Source organism: Orycteropus afer, unplaced genomic scaffold (assembly GCF_000298275.1).
Source record: "Orycteropus afer afer isolate SDZICR_OR568_19922 unplaced genomic scaffold, OryAfe1.0 scaffold00115, whole genome shotgun sequence".
NCBI lineage: Eukaryota > Metazoa > Chordata > Mammalia > Tubulidentata > Orycteropodidae > Orycteropus > Orycteropus afer.
In genome coordinates this window covers 2,289,637-2,297,724 of record NW_006921702.1, presented here as the reverse complement: position 1 = coordinate 2,297,724, position 8,088 = coordinate 2,289,637, and positions in this window count along the sequence as shown.

The window sequence follows — 8,088 nt, the reverse complement described above, 5'->3', positions numbered from 1 at the left end:
TATATATATATATATATATATATATATACATACATATCTATATATTCTGTACTAGCATTTTAGTTGGGTCTATTCTAAACTATTGATTCACTATAGTAATTTATAAAATTCACACTATTTACATCTTTATAATATGTTTCCATATCTATAATATCATCCCTATTACATAACATCAAACTTTAATGTTCTTTTTAAAAAATATATTTGCCTTAATATGAATTGTTTATTCCATATCCTTTTGTCTGTATAACTAACAAACTGATTATCTGTGATACCTAAGGTTGTACATTAACTTGGTGGGACCATGATTCTGTGTGGTTTAAGCAGCTATGTGTGGGCATTCCCATGATGAGATCTGATATGCTGTGAGCAGTCAATCAATTGAAAGGGAGTTTCCTTAGTGGTGTCACCTTTGTGGTAGTTAAGGTAATGTGTCAATTTGTCTGGGCCTTGTTTTGAGTAACTAGGCAACTGGATGTAGTTATTCCTCCATGGTGGAATCTATTGGAGCAGCTGAGTAACTGCTTTAAGGATGCAATCTGCTTCCAGTATGTTTGGGAAAGATCTCAACAGTTTTTCAGCATGCTTGGACCCTGAGTTTAGCTGAGTCTTCAGTCAGCAGCCTGCCATGTTTCCTGCAGATCTTGGGACTATCTCTGGACTTGAATTAATGATCTGCCATGTTTTTTGGCAATCTCAGGACTGTGCCATTTTATATGTTAACCTTGGATTTGTCAGCCTCAGCAACCAGACAACTGCCTGAGTGAAGAGTCACCTCTAGCTCCAATGGGCCAGGAGCAAGAGGCAGAGCTGAAGCCCAAGGTCGAGGGACCATCACTTATCTTGTAGAGCATGGCACTTTGAACATGGATTTCTAGACCTCTAAACTGAAAAGAATAAGTCCATGTTTGTTAAGACCATCCATTTGTGGTACTTTTCTGTTAGAACAGCACAAGAGGGCCAAAATAGCCTGCTTCCAATACATATATGGACATCTTGGGAAAATTCTCAAACTTTTTGTTGGATCTGGATCCTGCCTCTAGCTTATCATAATTTAGTTTTTGGAGCTGAACCAGTGGCCTTCTATACTGCCTGCCCATCTTAAATCGGTGCCTTTGCAGCCTATGAGCCAACAGTCCGATATTTTACATGCTGATCTTAGATTTGTCATTTGCTGAAGTCAGCAGCTGTCTATACTGCCTGCCAATCTTGGCTTTGTCAGTCTCTGCAGCTGTGTGAGTCAAGAAAAGACTCCAGCTGAACATTTGACCCACAAACTTTGGACTTGCCAGCCTCTACGACTGTGTGATCCATTTCCCTGAGATAAATTCTTCTCTCTATATACATAAACTTTACTGGTTTTGCTTCTCTAGAGAACGTAACCTAAGAATATGTGTGTGTATATGTGTGTGTGTGTGTGTGTGTGTATAGATACAGATATATGTATATAGGTATATAGGTATAGATATAGATATTGTTGTTGTTGTTATGTGCCGTCGAGTCAGCCCCGACTCATATAGATATACATAAATTCACTGTCATTGAGTCAGACTTGACTCATAGCCACCCCTCCTTTAGTTTCTGAAACAGTATCACTATGGAAGTAGATCCCCCAGTCTTCCTTCCGAGGAGTGGCTGGTGGGTTTGAACTGCCAGCCCTTTGGTTAGCAGTCAAATGCCTTAGGGACTATGCCACCAGAGATATATATATATATATAGTATCTATATATATATGTATACATATATCTATATACACACATACACTCACACACACACACACACACATGCTAGCATAAAGAAAGGACTTTTCATGGTGATATAAATAAATTAATTTTTGTCACACATAAGGCATCTTCATAATAGAAAAAAAAGGCCATTTCATTTTTTGTCTGCAAATTAAGACTCATTTAAAATGATCTGTTACAGTTTAAAGGAGCTCTGGTGGTGTAGTGGATAAGCCATTTGGCTGCTAAACTGAAGGTAAGTGGTTCAAACCCAACAGCCACTCTGTGGAAGAAAGATGGGGAAATCTACTTCCATAAAGATTTACAGCCTTGGAAACCCAACAAGTGTAGCTATGAGTCAAAATCGATTCAATGGCAGTGAGTTCTTTTTCTTTTTTTAATTTAATTTTTGTAATAGGCAAAATCAGGAAAAACTAGAGAGCTCTATTTGTTTCCTATACAACTAACAAATATGGAAGTCAATGAACTGCTCTGAAAATATTGATACCTGCATGTGAATCTACACTCTGTTACTGAATCTGAGCTAGTTACATAAGTTATTTGAGCCTCAGTGTTCTCAACTGTAAAATATAGGCAACCATAAGTTCTTTAAAATATTGTAAGAAATGTGGGTATAATATTTTGGCAGAACAAAATACATTTCATATATATTAAGTAGTCACTTATGCTCCCTGAGGAGTTCTGGTGGTGTAGTGCCTAAGACATTTGACTGCTAACCAGAAGACAGGTGGTTCAAACCCACCAGCCACTTCTCAGAAGGAAAGTTGGGCAATCTACTTCTGTAGTGATACCATCTCAGAAACCCAAGGTGGGGGCTCCATGTGTCGGGACCAACTCAATGGCAGTGAGTTTGGAGTGCTCCCTGGGCAGCACAAATGTTTAAGTACTCTATTGATAGCTGAAATATTGATAGTTCAAGGCTACCCTGAGGGGCCTGATTGTTTGGCAATATGCTTCCAAAAGGTCATAGCCTTGAAAACTCTATAGAGCAATTCTTCTCTGTATACGTGGGGTCATCATGAGTTAAAATAAACTTTACAGCAATTAACAACAACACACCACCATGATACATTTAGGGCATTAGAAATTTATTACTGTGTAATGTAGTAAGTTACATGGCATGGCTTATCTAGCCATAGTCTTTGTAACTCCCACTTTGCCATGAGCAACTGAGTAGCTGCTTGTTAAAGTCATCCACCTGTGGCAGCATGAAGTAATCTTTTGGGAAAGTTCACTCTCTCTCAGATGGTTATAACTCTGATGTTGGGATTGGTTGTTTTTGGCCACTCTGCCAGGCTTAAAATGAGCCTTTCGAGAGGCAGAAGGAATCTCTCGGACTGCCAGTTGAGAAAGACATGCTGCTGAGAGAGGTGCACTGCTAAGAGAGGTATACTTGCTTAGAGAGAGATGTACTGTTGAGAGAGAGAGAGAGACATGAGAGAGACACACTGCTGAGAGAGAGAGACATGCTACTAAAAGAGACTGAGAGAGACAGCCAGCTGAGAAAGACAGCCAGCTGAGAGAGACTGAGAGCATTTTTGAACTTGAATTGTAGCCTGTTGCTTCCCTAATAAACCCCATTGCTTCCCTAACAAACTTTATGAGTTCTGTGTGGCCACTGCAGCCAATTACCAAACCCAGTAGAGAGTTGGTGGGTTCCACGGGAGGGAAAGTTGATGTCAAGTTTAGTAAGAGGACTATAGAGTGGCAGCATATCTGGCCTCTTAAGAACAGACCTTGGGCTGCTGATGGTGATTCTGTTTTCCTCTTGTGTAGTTAGAGGGCTCAGAAGATGCTGCCTCCTTGCCCCTTTAGCATAATGTCTCTATAGATTTCCCTGCTTTGGACACTCATATGACTGAAATCATATAATATATGGATTTTTGTGACTGATTTCTTTTACTTGGCATAATGATTATAAGAATCATGCATATTGCTAGATATATCAGCTTTTCATTGTTTCATTTTTCAGATCTACCACATTTTCTCTATTCATTCACCTAGTCATGAACATTTAGGCTGTTTTCATCTTTTGGCTCTTACGAATAAATGCAGCTATGAATATTTATGAACAAGTTTTGATTTACATTTTCTTGATGACTAATGATGTTGAATACCATTTCCTTTACTTACTTTCTGTTTGTATAACTTCTAGAGATATGTCTATACAGATCCTTTGTACATTTTATAATCTTGTTATTTTTTATTGTTATTTAGTTATAAGAAGACACTTTCTCTACCAGATAGATTATTTGCCAATATTTTCTCCCATTCTTTGCATTTTCATTTTACTTTCTTGATAGTGCCCTAGAAGCACAAAGTTTTTTTGATTCCAATGAAGAATTTTCATTTCTCCTTTCATTGCTTGTTCATTTGATGTCATATATAAGAACCTCTTGCCAACACGAAGTCATAAATATTTATTTTTTATATTTTGTTTTAAGAGTTTCAACACTTACATTAAGTATTTGATCCATATTGAGTTAATTTTTATATGTGGTGTGAGGTAAAGGGCAAACTGCATTCTTTTGAATGTGACTTTCTAGTCCTGACATAATTTGTTGAAAAGATTATATTTTCCTCCATTGAATTGTCTTGGCACCCTTTTAAAAAAATCAGGAAAACATAGATGTATGTGGTTATTCTAGGAACATCAATTCTATTCCATTGGTTTATGTGTCTATACTTGTGTGAATATGACACTACTTTACCTTTGCTTTGTACTAAGTTTTGAAATGAGGAAGTATGAGTCTTTTCCTTTTATTCTTCTATTTCAAGATTGCTTTGGCTATTTTGGATCACTTGCAATTCCATATGATTTTTAAAATCAATTTCTTCAAAGTAGTCAGCTGGAATTTTGATAGTGACATTGTTGAATATAATTGTACATATAATTTGGGTAGACATGTTATCAGGAGGGGGCATTCTTCATATCTGATAAAGTAGAGAGTCAGTGAAAAAGAGGAAGACCCTCAACAAGATGGATTGATACAGCAGATGAAACAATGTGCTCAAATATAGCAACAATTATAAGGTTGGTACAGGAGCAGGCAGTGTTATGTTTTGTTGTACATAGGGCTTCTGTGAGTCAGAACTGACTTGATGCCACCTAAAAAAAACATCAACACTAAATCTTCCATTCCATGAACAAGGGCATTTTCTCATTTATTTGTATCTTTTCATATGTCTTTCAACAGTATTTTGTAGTTTTCATAGCATAATTCATAGTATAATTTGCAATTTTTTTGTTAAATTTATTCCTAATTTGTTGATTCTTTTTGACATCATTGTGAATGGACTTAGGTTATTAATTTTATTTTCTACTGTTCATTGAGCGTGTACAAAATGCAATTAATTTTTTTTATATTGAACTTTTACCTGATGACATGCTGAACTCATTTTGTGTATGTGTGTGAATTTCTTAGGATTTTCTATACGTAAAATAATGTATTTTGCAAATAAGTGTAGTTTGACTTTCCTTTTCAATATGGGTTATATTTGTTTTTCTAACCTAATTGGCCTTGCTAAATTTCCAGTAAAATATTGAATAGAAGTGGTGAGAGTAGACATTTTGCCTTATTACTAGATTTAGGGGGAAACCATCCAGGCTTTCACCATTAGGTATTGTGTGTATTTTTGTTGATTTTTTTTTTTTTTTTTTTTCAAGTTGAGGATGCACCCCTCTATTCCTAGTTTAAGTTTTTCTGTCATGAAAATATGTTGGGTTATGTCAAATGATATTTTATCTGTGCCTTATGATATGATCTTGTGATTTTAAAAAATATTCCTTTATTGTTGTAAATTATTAAACTAACTGATTTTCAGATGTTGAGCCAAATTTGAATTCCTGGGACAAATTTCACTTGGTTTTATATTATACTTCTTTTGTATATGTTGTTGAATTAAGCTTGCTAGTATAGATAAGAGTCACTTTAAACTCTACATATATTCTGTCAAAGAGAATGTTGTGTGATTTGAATGATGAATGGACACCATAATAAAATCTTTTCAGAGCCTACTTCTGGTCGCCCTCATCACTACTGCTGCCACCCTTGCTGCTGCTGCTGCTGGAACTGCAGACTGAGGCTTAAGGAAGACAGTGACAGCAGCAGCAATGTCTGAAAAGGCACCTGGAATAAAGCAAGAGGAAGCCAGCTGGGAGAGAGGAGAGCACACCCAGCCCAGATGACTGTCCCACACACCTGCTGAGCAGACAAAGCCATGTTTTCTGCCTCACCTGTCTGTCTCCTACCCATGATCCAGTGCTGCAAAAGCCTGGGTTTGGTGTTTTTAAAAATCATGAGGAGAAAACAATGAACAGAAAACTACTTTCCCTTTAAAATATAATAAAAACTAAAACGTCTTAAGGCCATGGACATATATACAGTTGAACATTGCCTGAACAAACATTAGACAACACACACCTGTGTTAATTTAAAGATTATTATGTCAATATTTATAAGAAATATTGGTATGTAGATTTCTTTTCTTGTGATGTCTTAGTCTGGCTTTTCTACCAGGGTTACACAGATCTCATAAAATGTGTTGGTAAATGTTCTTTTTCTTTTATTTCTTGGAAGATTTTGTGAAAAGTCATATTACATATTTAGTAGAATTAAATGGTGAAACCATATATGCCTAGCTTTTATTTATGGGTAATTTTTATTCACTAATTTCGTTTCTTCATTTTGCATAGGTCTATTCAGATTATCTATCTTTTCTTGAGTTAGTTATGCCATTTTATGTCTTTTTTTAAAATTTGTCAAATTAATCTATTTCTTTAGCATACAAATATATATACATATACATATATAGTAGATAGTAATATTTGCACTTTCTTATTCTAGTAATTTGAATGTTTCTCTTTTATTCTTGTTCAATCTTACTAAAAGGTTATCAATTTTGTCAGTGTTTTCAAAAGCTAGTTTATTTCTTAATTGATTTTCTCTATTGTTTTCATTCCCAATTTCATTAAATTCACGCTGATCTTTACTACATAATTCCTTCTTTTTGCTGTATATTTAGTGTACTAGTTTGTTGCACTTAGTATGGAAGTTTAGGTAATTTATTTCAAATGTTTCTTCTTTATTAGTTTAGGTATTTACAGGTATAAATTTCTCTCTAAGCATTGCTTTACATACCTCCATGATTTTCATGTGTTGTATTTTCATTTTCATTCATTTTAAAGCGTTTTCTGATTCCCCCTTACATATCTTATCTGACCTTATTTAAATCTTATTTTCTGATCTTATTTAGAAATGCATTTTGAGGGCATGTGAGTTTCCATTTTTTTTCTTTCTGTTGATTTCTAATCTCATTCCATTTTGGTTGAAGAACATACTTTGCATTATGCGTATTTGAACATACTTTGTATTATTTGTATTATTTATTATTAGTATTATTTATAACAGTTTACATCCACTGGCATTTATATTACGGCCAACCATATGATCTATGTTGAAGAATGTTCCATGCACACTTCAGAAGAATGCATATTTTTGTTGGGTAGAGTGTTTGATACATGTCTGTTTTTAGTTGGTTTTTAGAGTTGCTCATGTCCTCTAATTCCCTTTAGATTTTCTATCTATTTGTTCTATTCTTTATCAATTTTTGGTTGAAACTTCCAAATATTGTTGTTGAACTATGTTCACTTCATTTCTGTCAGTTTTTGCTTTATCTATTTTGATCCGTTGACATTAGGATCAAATGTGTCATTAGGATCACCCTGTGAGTCAGAGGTTAAAGATCTCCCAAATTTACAACTTTTCCAAACTGCTGTACCACTCTGTAATCTCTCATATCAAGTCTTCCTCCTCCCAACGGTATGCTCCCTCCTGTTTTAGGATTCCATATTTCACTGTAATGTCTCAAAGACCTCATACACTGTCAAGGAAATGGTTCATATGGTGGTAGAGCCTGGGTGGCTGATGAGTTCCAAGTCTCTGGGTAAGTCTGAAGGATTCTCCCTACTCATGTGGTTGCAGGGGCTTTTGTTGTTGTTGTTAAGTGTCATCCAGTTGTTTCCGACTCATAGTGACCCCATCCACAGAAGAACGAAACACTGCCTGATCCCGCGCCAGCCCAACAATCCCTGCTATACTTGAGCCCATCATTGCAGCCACCGTGTCAATCCATCTCCTTAAAGGCCTCCCCCTCTTTCGTCGACCCTCCACCATACCAAGCTTGACATCCTTCTCCAGAAAATGGTCCCTTCTTACAACATGACCAAAATAGGTGAGAAGAATCTGGCCATTCTTGCTTCCAAGGAGCATTCTGGCTGCACTTCCTCCAGGACAGATCTGTTAGTTCTTTTAGCAGTCCATGGTACTTTCAGCATTCTTCG